Below are 6,655 nucleotides of genomic sequence, written 5' to 3'. Positions count from 1 at the left end.
GTTGTTATTCTTTCTATTGATGAATGTGTTTAAATTATCACCTCTGATTTTTAAAAAAATTAGGAAAGAACAAGAGGGAATTGATGGCAGTTTTCCCTAATTATTAACCACTTTCAAAACCATAGTGTCTCAGATGACCATAAGAAGTTTAATTCTTCTGCCCTTTAATATCAGTTCTGTGAAATTTGTAGTTACTGGAATTATGTGCTTTTCAAAAGTCACTATATAAATCATGCGACATGAACACATGTATGCATAATGAAAGTAAACAATCCAGGCATTAAAGAAAATTAAAATCTGTATCATTTAAGAAGTCCTGAATCTCTAGTAAAAGCAAGAACTTGAAACTTAGTTTACTAAACATTTTATAACTAATTAAAAATCAGACAAGCCAGTGAATTCAAAGTATTTTTTTTCTTATTTCTGGTATTTCAAATATAAGTAAGCAAAGTTTTACTATAGTAATACCCAAATCTTTTCTGTATATGGCCTACTTCAATAAGGAAAAAAGGGCCCTTCAGATCCATATTCTTGCTTGCTATCAAAAAAAAAATTATGAAGTTTTTGCCTGGGCAATTAATCAATTTAATAAATATTTATTAAGTTTCTATTCATTCATTCACCCACTATTTATATATTAAGTACACTATTGTGGCTACATTTTTTTAAAAAAGTTCACTGTGGTGCTTTTTGATGGAAGAAAATACTAATGATGGAAGAAAAAAAACAACATATTTTGGTACAACTATGCTTTTAGAACAATTCAGAGAACACATGGAAGACAAATCACACAGAAGATATCAACTGCTGGGCATTTGGAAAGATGATGGAAAGTCAGTTGGTAAAAATCTATTAAGTTCCTACTGTGTTCCAGGCACTGTGCTAAGCACTTTGGACACAGAGTCAAAAAAAAAGCCCATGATCTCAAGGAGCTCACATTCCAATGGGAAACACAAGTCAAGCAAATATGTACAAACAAGACAAAATAGGAAATAATCTGAAGAGGGAAGGCACTAGAATTAAGGGGGATTAAGAAAGGTTGTGTATAGAAGATAGAATTTTAGCTGGGACTCCGAGGAAGCCCAGAGAAGCCAATAGGCAGAAATGAAGAGGGAGGACATTCCAAGGACGGAGGACAGTCAGAGAAAATGCCCAGAGAAGAGGGATGAAGAACATCCAGGAGGCCAGTGGCACTGGCCTGGCTGGGAATGAGGCATAAGAATACTGGAATGTAGGAGGAGGGCTAAATTACAAAGGCCTTTGAATGCCAGTCAGAGCATTTTGTATTTGATCTTCAAGGCTATAGGGAGCCACTGGAGTTTATCAAATAGGAAAGTCTTATGATAAATAAAGAGAAGTAAAAATAGATAAAAGATAAATTTCCTTGCCCTCAGGTGGCTCACAATCACTCAAGGAATTGATAGACCATTTTCTGAATGACCATTTTGTTACCTTATAGTATATATTCATGGAACATTTGTGTGTGTACATGATCTGAAGGATACTCAGGTAATGATACATTTGTTTTTCTTTAGTCTAGTGATATAGAGGGTAAGGATAGAGGAGAGACTGGGAGTTGTCACTGGAAAGTTGCAATATCATAAAATTTTGTAGATGTGAGGATAAATGATGAACTCTTCTGGAAAGCTGCCTTATGGGCATGCGCCAATATGTCCTCGTCTGCCCCAACCTCAAAAAGTCGTCATCACTTGATCTTTCCTTCTCTTATCAGTCAAGTTCCACGAGAATTCAAGCCATCCATACTAGCTGCCCTCCATTTCCATGTGCTAAAATGAAACATTTGCTCCTAAAATCCCTGAAATCTGGCTTCTGAATACTGCAGTCTCTTGACTCTCCTTCTACCTGACTGATGGCTCCTTCACCTCCTTTGTTATGGGGGCTTCATCCATGTCACATCTACCAATTGTGGGTGCCCCTCAAGATTCTGTTCATTGCCTTTCTTCTTTTACTATTTCACTTGATCTTATCAGCTACTATGGGTTCAATGATCTATGCAAATTATATATATGTGTGTGTGTGTATATAGTATATACATGTATATGTATGTATATATGCATAGACACATACATGCATATATATTATCTCTAGCCTTAATCTTTCTTCTGACTTACAGTCACAGATTTGCATCTTGGACATACATATCTAACTGGATATCATGCAGACATTTTAAACTCAACATGCCCAAAATGGAACTCATCTTTTCCTCCAAATCCTCCTGACCTCCAAGCTTTCCCATCACCCTTGAGGACACTACCATTCTCCCAGTCAATCCCCATGCTCACTCATTCCACAATCTAATCTATTACCAAGTCTTGCCATTTGTACCTTCACAAAATGTCTTGTATATGTTCCTTTCTCTCCACACATACGGCCACAACCTCAGTTGGCTTAGTCATTTCTCCACAGGATTACAGTAATAGCAAGCGGTCTTGCTGACACTCATCTATCCCCACTTATGAAGCATCTAATTCATTCTCCACTTAGCTGAACTCCTGGAGGGCAGGGACCATCTTTTGCCTCTTTTTGTATCCCCAGTGCTTACTTAGCACAATGCCTGGCATATACTGTAGGTGCTTAATAAATGCTTATTGACTGTCTAAAGCATAGGATTGACCTCATCATCCTCCTGTTCAAGGATCTTCAGTGACTCCCTATTATCTCCACAATGATCTGTCAAAACTTTTCATAAACCAGACAATCCTACCTTTTCCAGCCTCCTTATGCCTTATTCTCAACCTCCCCTCTCACCCCACCACACCATCCAGCTTAACTCAGTCCCTGGAACATGACACACCATCTCCAATCTAATGCCTTTGTACTGGCTGTCCACTATGCTTGGAATGTTCTTCTCCCTCTTCCTGTCTCTTCATTTTCCTGGCTTCCTTCAAGACTTAGAATTCAATTGCTAATACTTTCCCCTTTTGGATTACCTTCATATATTCCGTATATATCTTGTATATACCAAGATATTTACATGTTATATCCCCCATTAGAATGTACACTCCTTGAAGACAGGGAGTGTATGTGTGGGTGTGGGTGTGTGTTGGCTTTCTTTGTATTCCCAGTATTTAATACAGACTCAGGACATAGTAAGTACTTAAGAAATCCCTACTAACTTACTATGGACTTCCATCCATCTCCTTCTCACTACTCACCCATGCACTACTGTACTTCAGGCCCCTGGTCTTCTCCTACTGGGACGAGTAGGAGACCTTCTTAATTGGTCTCTGTCTTGAGTCTCTTGTTTCTCCAATCTGTCCTTAGTTTGTCAATCAATAAACATGTATTAAGTGCCTACTATGCGCAGTGTGAGAGATACAAAAAGAGGCATAAAACAGTCCTTGCCCTCAAGGAGTTTACAATCTAATAGGAGAGACAACAAACCTTTGCAAAGACACCAGAGTGACATATTTCTGAAGCACAGGTCTGACCATATCATTCCCCTCTTCAAGAAGTACCAGTGGATCCTTATTGCCAATAAGCTCAAATACAGACACTTCTGTTTCAGCCCTTCTCAACCTGTCTCCAACCTACCTGTCTAGCTTGATTATAATTATTCCTCTTTAATCAGTCAGTCAACATTTTATTAAGTGCTTACTATATGCCAGGCACTATGCTAAACTCTGGAGATAGCAAAAAAAAAAAAATAAGTGAGGCAAAAACTAATCTCTGCTCTCAAGGAGTTCACATTCTAATGAGGGAGATATTATGCAAATAATAATGTATAAACAAGCTATTTCTACAGGGTAAACTGGAGAGAATCCACAGAGGGAAGGCACTAGCATTGTTCTCTAAAAAGGTGGTATTTTAGCTGGGACTTGAGAGAAACTTGCAAAACCAGGAGGCAGAGATGAGGAAGAGAATCCCAGGCATGGGGGAATCCATGCCCTTAACAGCCCCTTTGCTCCAACAAATCTGGACTTGGTACCTCACCCAGGATAGCCCATACTGATGCCTCTGAATAGGCGATAATCCCCAGTGCCTGGAATGTATTTCCTCTTTGCCTCTGCCTCTTCTTAGCTTTCTTCAGGCCCTCTTCTAGGCACTGGGGATCCCCAAATGAAATTAGTCCCTGCCCTTTGGAGCTGACATTCAAAAGCACTGCTATAAGGTCAGCTGAAGCACCGCCTCCTACATGAAAACTTTTCTTGATCCCGCAGTGGTTGTTAACGTCTCCCCCACCCCAAATCACCTTGTTTACATTCTATGATTTCATATATATTGTGTCTCCATATGTTTACAGTTGATTCTTCCAATACAACAACAGCGAGCTCCGCAGCGGAAGGACTTCTTTTTATCAGCAACGGTGGGATAAAAAAGCACAGTTCCTTGACACATAGTAGGCACTTAATAAATGCTTTTGATTGATTGATAGTAGTTGGACATAGAACTTAAATACTGATGAATTATAGGTTTTGTTGGTAATAAATGCAACGATTACTGTCATTTTTCAAAGAACTTTGTTTAACTGCTTTTGTCCTAACACAAGCCTCAAGATTTTGCATTTGAGTATTGCTTTTAGCCGACCTCCCATCAAATTACTTCAGAAATAACCTCTAAGGGCCCTTTGAGTTTGAAATCTATGAGCCTGTGGACTTCCCAGCCCTGTGTTGTGCACAGATAGTGTTACCTTGGCAACAACTGGGCTAGAGCATCCATTTATAACAAGATGACCATAGGACTCACACAAACCGATACGTTTGAAAAAGGCTTTTCTGATGGCTCCTCTTATTCATCTGTATTTCCTAGGATCTCTACAGGATCAGGAATGTTACCGCTTCTTCTCGGTGCTCCAAAACAGGCTAGGTTCCTATTACACATCCTCAGGCTACACCCAAGCTTTCTCTCACCTGTTGCTTGAAAATCATGGAACAAAAGGGAGTATCATTTGCTCTTTTCATCCTCTCAACCACCTTCTACCACAATCTCCCTCTCTCACGCTTTTCCTGCATGGGAATGACTCGTCTGTCTCTTTGGCACACACCGGCTCCCCTTGGCATGAAGGAATGGCAACTCCAGCGCCTGCAGGCCTCTCGTCCCAGCTGGACCACCAGGTTGGGCAGCAACTGGGCCAGACTTTCTTTGTCCCTGGGCTATTTCTTTTTCTATGATGCTCAGCTCCCCAGACGGTGCCTTGCACATAGTGGGTATTAATATTTGCTGAAAGGAAATGGTTGTTGAAATTTCACACCCTTCCCCCTAACCTCTTCCCTTCCTCGAAATGAAAGCTTCAGCCTGTTGCAAAGAGATAACCCATAATTCGGACAACCCTGCCTCCTTGGCCCTCGGGGTTCCCAGCCACTCCAGCCATCCCACCTCCACGCTCTAGCTCATGCTGACGTCATCCCTGGCCTTCCCACCAGCGCGGGCCCCCTGCCTTGGTCCCGGGGTCTGCTTGTAGAGTCACTTACTGCGCGAGCCGGGGTGATTGTGACGTAATCCTGAAGTTTCTCCCCCCTCCCCAGTCTCAGCCCGGTTCTGGTGCTTAACCTGGTGCTCCTTGTGCTGGCCCTAGGGGAGGGGGGAAAACATTCACACATGCTCTGGGGAAAGGACAGCGATGGTTTCCAGGACAACGGGGACGCTTCGGTAGGGGCGGGGCCGCCTCCTCTACGGGTTCGGGTTACCAGGGGAGTCCCGGCGGGCTTCGCGTCTGCCCAGATGGCCCGGTTCCTCCCTTGTTTCTCTTCCCTATCTCCCTCCCCCCAGCCCCGCAGGTCCCTCAGGGGTCGCTCCCAGTGCACCGCCCAGGGCGTAGAGGCCACGGCTATAGTAAGGCTTCAGAGTCCATCCATATAAGCGCAGGTGCTTTGGGACAAAGATAGGTTAGATTAGATAGGTTACTGGAGTCACCTTTTAATTTTTTTTTTTTTTGGAGAGGGGGTGGTGGGTCCGGACAGAGAACTCCCCGTGTGTAAACTTCCTCCATTGATATAGCTGGCTATCTAATCTGTAATTTAGTACTTCAGAGCTGTCAGGGGAAGGAGACAATGTATGACTACCCAGCACACAGGCGGCCCCGTGTAAAACGAGCCCCCCCCTTCAATCCATTACGCCATGTTGTCTTATGTATTTCAATATTGAGTAATAACAAACTTTTAGGGCAATCTGTAGCTTTGGGGGACATTTCCTCAACAGTTTTACTTTGATTCTTAAAAGTTTCACTCTGAATTAACAGCGGTCCAATTAAGGTGTGGAACCCCTTACATGCACACATTAATGATTAGCCGCCCCGCCCCCCCCCCCATTAATTTATCCAAGGAAATTTCTTAATTTTTTGTATGGTTCCCTGTTATTAATTGGACTTGCACTTTAGGAAGATCAATTTGACATCTGAGTGGAAGATGGACCAAAGATAGGAGAGAATTGAGAAAGCCACTCATCAACAAGCTATTGCAATATCCGGTGCAAGAGATAATAAGGGCTTGCCCACACCAGGGCAGTGTCAAAGGAGAGAAGGGGGCAAAGAGGCATTATTAAAAGTAGAAATAGCAGGGCTTGACAAGTGATTAGAGAGGGGAAAGTGAGAGAAAGAGAGAGAGAGAAAGAGACAGAGAGAGAGACAAAGAGACAGAGACAGGGGAGAGAGACAGAGACAGAGAGAGAGAGAGAGACAGAGAGAGAGAGAGAGAGA

The sequence above is a fragment of the Petaurus breviceps genome, unplaced genomic scaffold (genome assembly GCF_028583685.1).
Source record: "Petaurus breviceps papuanus isolate PSGF00001 unplaced genomic scaffold, PetGlider_PUasm1.0 89393, whole genome shotgun sequence".
NCBI lineage: Eukaryota > Metazoa > Chordata > Mammalia > Diprotodontia > Petauridae > Petaurus > Petaurus breviceps.
This window is presented reverse-complemented; position numbering follows the sequence as displayed.